Source organism: Littorina saxatilis, linkage group LG1 (genome assembly GCF_037325665.1).
Source record: "Littorina saxatilis isolate snail1 linkage group LG1, US_GU_Lsax_2.0, whole genome shotgun sequence".
Lineage (NCBI taxonomy): Eukaryota > Metazoa > Mollusca > Gastropoda > Littorinimorpha > Littorinidae > Littorina > Littorina saxatilis.
In genome coordinates, this window is record NC_090245.1 from 83341703 (window position 1) to 83351702 (window position 10000).

Genomic DNA, 10000 nt, shown 5'->3' on the forward strand with positions numbered 1-10000 from the left:
CGTTCCTCGTGGCCAGCAATGGACACGGACAAAAGAAAAGGCCTTTGACCATGTGCCAATAGACTGCCCTGTGGCTGTGATGACGGAGGAGAATAGCCAGGACTTGAGGGGTCGGACAACAACCGCTCTGTCAGTGTCAGGCGTCCCGCTGTATCGGACTGGAACTAATCTGCAGACACCCGCAAGGAAGAAGTCTAACTTTAAAGAGATCTTCCTTAGCTGTAGGTAAAAATGTTAAGGTACAGGTAGTCCCACAACCATTTGTGACCCTCCACCACGAAATGAGTCGCATGTCACCTCACGCGGTTCTAAGTCCGGGGAGTGTCTGGTAACAGTGTGAGGGTCACCTTAGTCCCAGGCTTATAACTCAAACAGTTTTCGCTCTTTTTTAAAACGGGTTTCACCACTGGATAGAGCATAAATAACTCTTTTGGAAAATGTAAAAATATGAAAATCATGCAAAGGTGACATGCGACTCATTTCGTGGTGGAGGGTCACATTTTCGGTCGTAGGGGAGCGAGATGTGGTGCCAACAGAAAAATGTCCATGTTTGTGTAAAATGAAAATGGACATAAAAGTTATCTTATCTTATGTTATGTTAGAGATCTCAATTACTCTCGGGCCAGCTTTATGAGGGCGGTGTCCACTCCTCTCCCTCGCTGCCTTTGCCTTTCCCGGAAAGTAGCAATTTCCAGCTGGGTGGATTGGAGAGAGCTCGGCACAAATCGGGTATTTTTATTCAAACCCACGATCTGCAGCGCGAGAGGCAAGGGCACTAACCACTGTGCCACTCTGGCCATGGCTGTAGATCCCGGTGGACCCACCCGGGCTTTTACATGGAATAATAGCATCGGTCCACGTAAACACATTCCAGTCATCTACAGTCAGGCAGCTTTCTGGGCACACGTGAGAATTGTTTGGCAGAGTAAGCGTCGTAACTGGCACCTATGTTAATCGGCGAAATGAATGTATACTGAACTCCAAAAGAAACGCAAGTTAAGAGTTATTTAAGGTTTTGTTAAAATTCATGCACTAAAGGTGGGTTTCAGGGGAAAATTCTGCACGAGCATGAGTTAGCATAGTGTCCTACACGTAGCCTGTGAAAATCATGTGTGCAGCGCCCAGAGTACGCTCTCTGCAGCGTTCTGAAGATTGAGACTGTTTTTCGCTCGCGCAGCCCACAGAAAAGCTGCCAGACCTGATTTTTTTCGTTAACAGTACTCAGCTCACACAAGGAACAAAAACCTGTCTCCGTCCACTGTCTGAAATCAGCCATTTGTACAGTAGAAGCATGCCAAGACCGGGTCATCTACCGTCAGCACCTGCGCCAACAGTTCCTCCCGGCTACAGAAACCTCCAGGAACACCGTCAACCGCCTGGTGCGCTCCATGAGAGCCAGATGTCAGGCCCTTGTCAACGCCAATGGGGGACACACGCGTTACTGAGCCTGGCGGTGAAAACTTTCTTTCGGTAACGTTTTTTTGTTAGTGACAATCAAAGAACATTGCCCCAAGATGCTTTGTACCAATTTTCGTGAAATTCGTTCGATTCGATCTCGTCAAAATGAAATGGCAAAGAATGAGATTAAATTTCTTAATCTTGCGTTTCTTTTGGAGTTCAGTATATTCAGCACACAATTCTCAAACCGCACAGGAAGTCGTCATGTCTTTGATATTTGGTGTGTGTCCAAGTCTGCCGTGTATTGGCAGAAGGCAGTAAGTCCAAATTTGGTAAAAATGAGATTTTCATATCATAATGCAGAGGGGAAAAAGGCGCATCTTGTGTCAAAATTTCTAAGATGTGCGATCAATATTTATGGACTTTTTGAAGAAGTAAGTCCACTAAAAAAAAATTAATCAAAGGATAAAAATCGGCAAATGGAAGCAAGTCCAGGGACTTTTGGTTTTCAGGTTTGCACTGGACTTACTTCCTTGCAAGCCTCAAAACGAGTTTGCATGGTTTAGCGCTCTATGTCCATTAGCCAATCGCGTTCACCCTTTTGTAATCCTGACTGCGGTTAACCAATCAGAACTAAGCTTATTGTATCATTATTTCCCTGGCCTTTGTCGGGGAAAATGGCGATGAGAGCTGCTGCCGACGTGTTCAACTATCCGAAGCAACAGAAAGTTGGTTTGTTTGTTTCATTTTTGTTGTTGGCAGTTTTGCGTTCCGGTCTGAAATGACTCTCTCTCAATAGGTGTATGAGAATTTACAACGACAACACTGATTTTCTGACTGATTTGGGTATTCTAATGTGCACTTGCATTACGGAGCTAGCAAGTAAAATGCTATAGTTCAAATGCCCATTTATTATAGTTTTGTTGTTGTACGCTACTTCTACCGTGACTTCTTGACTATTCACTTCTGCACCGTATTTTCATCATGATATTTATGGATGCATTTAGCATGTTTCTAATACAAAGAGATAGTTGTTTTGATCTAGAATGAGTGACTTGTGGTCTTGAGCGCTGACAGCGTGTTAGATCTGGAACAGTATGACATTATACTGGAGGATTGTTCTCCGGTCTCTTTGTGCTTCCAACCATCGGAATAAGTATTATGTCCTATTGTATTTGACAGAAATGTGAGTCGAAGTGGGACAGGCAGCGACGACAGCTGCAGCACACTGAGGGATACTCGCCACCACTGACCCTTTATGTTCAAGGGCCCAAAACAAGGTATGTTTCACTGACACAGCCAAAAATAGCGTGCAACATTTTTTTATTCCTTTCTTTTCTCGGGCTGAAGAGGTATATTTTAAAACGAGCAACATCTTTACATCATTTTCGTTGCAGTGGTATTGCCCCCCGCGGGTTAGGGGGAAGAATTTACCCGATGCTCCCCAGCATGTCGTAAGAGGCGACTAACGGATTCTGTTTCTCCTTTTACCCTTGTTAAGTGTTTCTTGTATAGAATATAGTCAATTTTTGTAAAGATTTTAGTCAAGCAGTATGTAAGAAATGTTAAGTCCTTTGTACTGGAAACTTGCATTCTCACAGTAAGGTAATATATTGTACTACGTTGCAAGCCCCTGGAGCAAATTTTGATTAGTGCTTTTGTGAACAAGAAACAATTGACAAGTGGCTCTATCCCATCTCCCCCCTTTCCCCGTCGCGATATAACCTTGAATGGTTGAAAACGACGTTAAACACCAAATAAAGAAAGAAAGTTGCAGTAGTATTAGTATCAGCAGCAGCAGCAGTAATCGTTTGTCATTATAGTAGCCCGGGGGGGGGGGGGGGGGGGTAGGTGATGTGCGCGGGAGAGGAAAAGGATAATGTGAAGGAGGGTGGGGAGGAGATTTGTCAATAAAATGTCTCACTTTTGCTGCCTTTTTCATTTGACAGATGTGTAAGCGTTGCTGGCAGGTTGCAACTGCGAGATACAACCACCTCGGCTTGCAGGAGAAGAGGCCACAATGGAACTTGCCCAAATGAAAATGCCAGCAGCATACGACGGTTATGGGCCAAAGAAGAGGAAGAGGAGTAATACTGACAACTTTCAGTTTGACAATAACAGATGCTGAGCGCAGAGATGCAGAACGTGGGGACGAGGAGGGGGAGGAGGTGGGGGGGGGGGGGGATTGTATGTTGTTTGTTAGTTATCAAAACAGGCTCATGGAAAAAAATCTGCATCCAGTTAATCGCTGTAGTTGATAATTGTCATCAGTCGGATGGCAGAATGTCAGTGAATAGTTTTAGAAGGGGTGTAGACTGTAACTGGGGTAGATGGGGTGATAAATAAATATACTACATCATAGTTTGCAGGTTTGTGGTTTTGCTAGTTGAACACTCAACTACAATGTTTGTGGACAGTGTTAGAATTACTATGTAATTCTACTAGCAAATGTAGCAAATGGTGTACAACTACAAATGTTTATATAGTTCATCACACAGTTTTCAAGACTAATTAAACAAATGTTGTTCAAAAGTGGAACACTTCAGCTGAAAGTCAACACTGCACGATAATATTGTTAACTCTGGTATAATGGCGGTTTGTCAAACCATTTCTTTTTGTCTTGCTGTTGCTTTAATTTTGTGTCCTTTGGAAATCAAGACTGCACGATTATCTATTGTTAATTCTGGTATAATGGCGGCTTGTCAAACCAGTTCTTTTTGTCATGCTGTTGCTTTAATTTCATGTACTTTGGAAATCAAGACTGCACGATGACCTATTCTTAATTCTGGTATAATGGCGGCTTGACACACTAGTTATTTTTGTCATGCTGTTGCTTTAATTTTGTGTCCTTTGTAAATCGTTAGTCAAGACTCAAACTCAATAAATAAAACGTCTTATTGTCAGATCCTGGATTCTAATTCTTATTAGCAAACGAAAGCGAGAAAGACAGTGAGAAGGAAAGAAAAGTGTGTGTGTGTGTGTGTGTGTGTGTGTGTGTGTGTGTGTGTGTGTGTGTGTGTGTGTGTGTGTGTGTGTGTGTTACAGACAAGCAGCAGGATAAAAAGCGTGTGTTTGTAAACGTTTTCTTAGATTTTTATTTTAATGTTAAAAGACTTGCGTTCAAGTCAATATTTGTCTTGTGAATATCAAAAGAGAGTATCAAGACTTGTATTAACAAGAAGAGCAAACGCTCGATCGAGTCACTTTCGCAGTTCTGAATATTATATGAGGCATCAGATGGACAGGAAGAAATTGCTATTCACAACACAATGAGTCACGTTCACATAAAATTTGAGCCCGGTCACTTTTATAGTTTCCCAGAAAAGCCCAACGTTAAGTTGTGTGTTGCCGAACAGAAAAGGCTAGTTATCTCCCTTGTTTTTCTGATAACGTTCGTAAAAGGCTACAGATGTAAATACTTTGATGTAAAGAATAATCCTACAAAGTTTCAATCACATCCGATGAACTTTGTCAAAGATATAAAATGTCTAATTTTTCCTTTGACGCTGACCTGTGACCTTGAAAAAGGTCAAAGGTCAACGAAACCATCGTTAAAGTGTAGAGGTCATTGGAGGTCACGACTAAACAAAATATGAGCCCGATCGCTTTGATAGTTTCCGAGAAAAGTCCAACGTTAAGGTGGTGTCTACGGACGGCCGGCCGGACGGCCGGCCGGACGGCCGGCCGGACAGACTAACACTGACCGATTACATAGAGTCACTTTTTCTCAAGTGACTCAAAAATAATGGTCTTTTTAAACGATATCAATGACACAAGAACGGATTAACAATAAAGTTAATCATGAGTGAGCGACCACAGAATGATAAGCAAAACGAGGAACCAAGACAAAGACTAACTTGAGCATGTGTTGAAATTTCAGAAAACGGGAACATTTGTCTCAGTTAATCACAAAAGAAAATACAAGATTGTTCACCAAGGAAGTTGTTTGTGCATTCAGAAATTCACGAAATCATTGGACGTAAAGTCACATTTGAAAAAAAGTTCCAAAAGCAGTGTTGCGTGTATTTTCTTTTACTTTCAATTTTCGGAGATAATAAATTAGCAGAAAGCAGTAAGTCCACTTGCTGCTCTATGCCCTTTTCTCAACCAGATATATCGACCAGGATATAATATGGCAGAAAGCAGTAAGTCCAATGCTGCTTTTTGCCATTTTTAAAAAATAAGATTTAAGTCGGGATATAATTTGGCAGAAAGCAGTATGTCCTCTTACTGCCTTTTACCATTATTTTTGAGTGAATGAGTTTGGGGAATTAATTCGGCAAAAGGCAGTAAGTCCACAAAAATCATTATTTCTAAGTGATGAATCAAAAGAGGGTTTTAATATTCATAGCAGAAACGCACAATAATGCCCTTCATGTTATCAGCAAACAAAAACATCATTTTAGGCTTTTCATTCCAAAACAGTGATGCAAACACAAAAAGTCGATTTTCTCGAAACTATGTTTCATGGACTTGCTTCCTTCTGCCTTTACACGGCAGAAGTGGAAGGGATGTGTTCACACATGTCAAATCCTGGACTATTTATTTGCATACATGCAAATGTGTAGGTTTGAGCAGTGTCAACGTTACACGATTGTGGTCTTTGACATGGCGGTTTTTAGGAGAAGGAATATACTTTTATACGACCATGATAATTGTGAGGTTGGCTGCCTGGATGGTGACATGGGAGTTCTTAACTGTAAAACAAAAAAGTAGTTACAATTGGTGGAGTAAAGTGTTATTTTTCTGGTCGTGTCTTTTGTTTTACGCTGTTTTGAGACATCTAGTGATAGCAGTTTCTGAATGATTCCACGCATGCACGTATGCAAACAAATAAACAACCAAACTAAACCAAACCAAACCACACTGGTCCGGATTGGATTACATGTTTATTTTTCAGGTCAACTACGTTTATCCCCAAACAAAGAATTGATAAACAAGGGGAGAATAAATCAGCTAAAATCTCAGTGTTACTTCTGGTCGATCGAGCTCCAAAAAGTCCCACAACTGTGTGACAAAATAGAGTCCTCTGTACACCTCTGTGTTACCGAAACGTTTTCTGTTAACTCTTGCAGGAAAATCAGTATGATTTCCCACGAGAAGCTGCGGAAGACGGAACGGAATTTAACTCGCGTATTGTCCGCCTGCGATAGAACAGAGCAGGATTGCTGCTCCGTTGGAAACAGCTACCATTTCGCATCGTCTGAAAGTGAAAGCCCAGCATACAGTATGAAACGTAATTTTATTTTCATTACTTTATTATCCCATTGCTAAAAAATACAGGTCGCTTCTTCCAAGTAGAAAGCTAGCAGCATTAAGTGTCGCGCTACCCAGGTGCGTGCGTGTGTGGGTGTAATCACGCAGCCGTATAATTATGTTCTTTTGGCATAATGACGGAGGACTTTTACGTACCACAGGGATGGGACGGGATGGGACATTGATACCGTCTCTGAGTCTGCACATAAAGTGGATCCTTATTATCTGTCCTACCCTGGATTGGAACCCGAGCCAAGGCTCCTAAGTCCAGTGTTCTATCAACTTAGCCACCAGGCCTCTCCCTAACAACAAACCCGACAGAAGCAAATAAGCTAACCCACGAAGACCATCACCAACACACTGTGTAGAGGTATCCACAAGTTCAATAAATACGTACATATATACACATCAATTCTTGGTCAAGAGATCAATTCGCAATGCTCTTTTGGTGTTGCAGTAAAGCCAACTTCTTCGATACTGTAAACGTTCAGAGATTAATCTGAAACCCGCACCTCTGACACCATACACGATGCAAAATAATATGCTTTCGAATTTTCCTTTCGGCAAGTTTGGAAGTTCAGTTTTCAAAAGTTCAAAAATGTGCAAATTGAAACAGATCCTCACGCCGACCACCTGGTCTCTTATACTACCAGAGTAAAGAAATCTATCGATAATTCCATCCCTCATACCCAGCCAATAACATTCCACCTCGTAAACTACAAGAACACGATCAAATACCCTGTATCAGTGACAGTCACCCAAAAATAGTTGGACGTCGTAATCCACACCCAGTCTCACGTGCAATGAATGTGGATAATTCACCAATGATGAATGACACTAATTGTGCTGATTACCATCCGAAGCAGATGGTGACAGATGTTTGGTGCTTGGACTGTGTGTGCATAACGGGTTTTCTTATCGGGTACCCTATCCGGAGTAAGGGCTGTTGACGACTACACTATGACAGCTACTTGGGTTAATTATTCGGTGTTGGGTGAAAAGTGAAAACGAAAATGTATACAAATACAACGAGGACTGACACCAACGATAACAAGAAATTCCTCCGAGGTAGGAAAAACACCCCCGTTGGTCAAAGGGAAATAACCATTCTCACTGCCACCAACTGAGAAGGTTATTTCCCTTTGACCATTAATATGTCCCTCTATAAGTCCTTGTAGAATCTTAATCCACCAATAACTCCCTAACCGTGTGTTTGACTGGTCCCAATGTTTTTAAGGACCGTCTCAGGAATGTATAGAACCTGTTCACCAAGTTTGGTGACGATCGGTCCGTTCATTCTTGAGATCTATATGCGAACACAAACACACAAACACATCGACCGAAACCTATACACACCCCTATACCGGGGGTGTAAAAATGGCATACGTGCACGGGATCGGTGAAACACAAACATTTATTGTCAATTGAAAAACCTCTTCGCTGGTATGCTTGAGCTTTTCGTCCTGTCCTTCACGTTTTAAGAAAAGTCCTATTTTTGCTTGCGTTTATTTAATCCTTTATTTTTTTTATTTTTTAAACACGATTAAGCATTCCACGAAAGTGTCGCGGAAGAAGTTTATTGTTTTGTGGACGGCTGTAGTTCAACTTGTCACTCAACAGTCGATGCTACCCGTCGTTTCAGAGCTGATTCACAAATATTGAGAGCTTCGGAAATGTTTAGATCGGCAACATCTGAATCCTGTCGACTTAACCTTACAACTTCGTTACCGACTACTACGATAATAATCTTGGCACCTCCAGTTTTCTCTCACAATAGAGAAACAAGTGCATCGAGTTATTTCCCCTTCATGGTCAGAACCCCCTTGTCTTCAATGTATCGGTCAAACCATGCTGTATTTTTTACGACTGTGATACAGTGGAATCCCCCTTTTAAGACTCACCCCCCCCCCCCCCAATTTAAGACTCTCTCCCTTTTAAGACCTTGTTTTCTCAGACTTTCTGTTCATAGCCTCTGTAAATTTACCCCCATTTTAAGACTTCTTCCTTTTTAAGACCTGATTTTCTCAGAATTTCTGTTCATGACCTCTGTAAATTTACCCCCATTTTAAGACTTCTTCCTTTTTAAGACCTGATTTTCTCAGATTTTTGGAGGTCTTAAAAGGGGGGTTCCACTGTGCCCGGCGATTTCCTGTAATGGGTTTCGCAAAGGCTGGTGTTCCAATGTTACTTCGCAGGTTCGTTACAGAACTCTCTGAAGAACAACTCTGTTGCAACGATCGATAGGATTGATGTTTGTTATTGGCCCTCACATGAAATAATCGGTCGACCGAGCGGAACCCATGGACAACAACAGGCTATTCTTTGTTTGCACGTGTTACATGTTCGCAAAACTGATTTCGCTCTTTGGCGGTCGTGTCTTGGTGGACCATTACGATATCTCGTATTTTCTATTGTAGATTGTTCATGCCCCCGAGGCCAATTTGATGCGGCATGAGTGTTGTAGCTTTGAAAAACAAGCAGGGAATTCCATTAAGTCGGGAACTGATTTCGTCACGTGTTGCAATTGTCAAGGGAAGCTATCATGCCAAGAAAAGTGTTCCTCTTGCACGTTTGTACCAACTAACAATTGTTCAATATTTTGTGAGCAAAACAATATTATTTTAAATGTGTCTATTATTGTGTTCAAGAAGTAAGGTTCTACTACCATTTGTAGGTTCTCTGGCATTGTACTACTACATTGATGCATATTTTATATATTTTTTTCTTTCTTTATTTATTATTTCTATTATTGGGATTTGCCAAAATAATATATATATGATTGCCTTGTTTGTGTCTTCTGGTGAGTTTCTTGTACAATTCCTCAGAGAAGTTCATCATCTGTATTTGTTTTTCTCTCTGTCCACTTAAAATCCTTATGGGGCCGTCACATGCGCGATTCAATCGTGCGAGTTACCCTGTCACACGGGCGACTAAGTCGTGGAAAATAGCTACGACAAGTCTGCGACTCAGTCTCATGCGATTCCCTCGTAGCTTTGAGCTTTAGAACTTGTTCTTTTCCTGTGACCCAGTCGTCAGTCAATCGCAGGGGCAGAGCCAATCAGAACGCGTCGTTGCGGCCTTCACTCCGTGACGTAAAAAATGGCGGACAGTGGCGGACAGCGTCTCTTCGTCGATTCAAAACTTATTGGAAGAACAGTTTCTTACTCAGATATAAAGGAGACGTTTTAGGCGTGTACAGCGGTCGGGAAACATTAATTGCAACTGTCTGGGAACTTTATTTCTCGCAAAGGCGTAATGCTGAAAGGTATTTTTCAGAAAGGTAGAGCGATGTTCGAACATTAGCGTCTGCTCTCGCAAAGCGCGTTTGCCGTGTTCACTGTGACAC

General features: G+C 41.8%; 1 protein-coding gene and 1 long non-coding RNA gene across 2 annotated transcripts in view; one reads left to right on the plus strand and one right to left on the minus strand.

Moving 5' to 3' along the window:
- The window catches only part of LOC138981782 (small conductance calcium-activated potassium channel protein 1-like), a gene marked incomplete in the record, with an annotated part of 255085 nt that overhangs the window by 104815 nt on the left and 140270 nt on the right, over nt 1-10000 (minus strand).
- LOC138981790 (uncharacterized) lies at nt 1685-4301 on the plus strand. The gene is made up of 2 exons (XR_011460712.1): nt 1685-2678; nt 3348-4301. It is a non-coding gene; the product is annotated as an uncharacterized lncRNA (long non-coding RNA).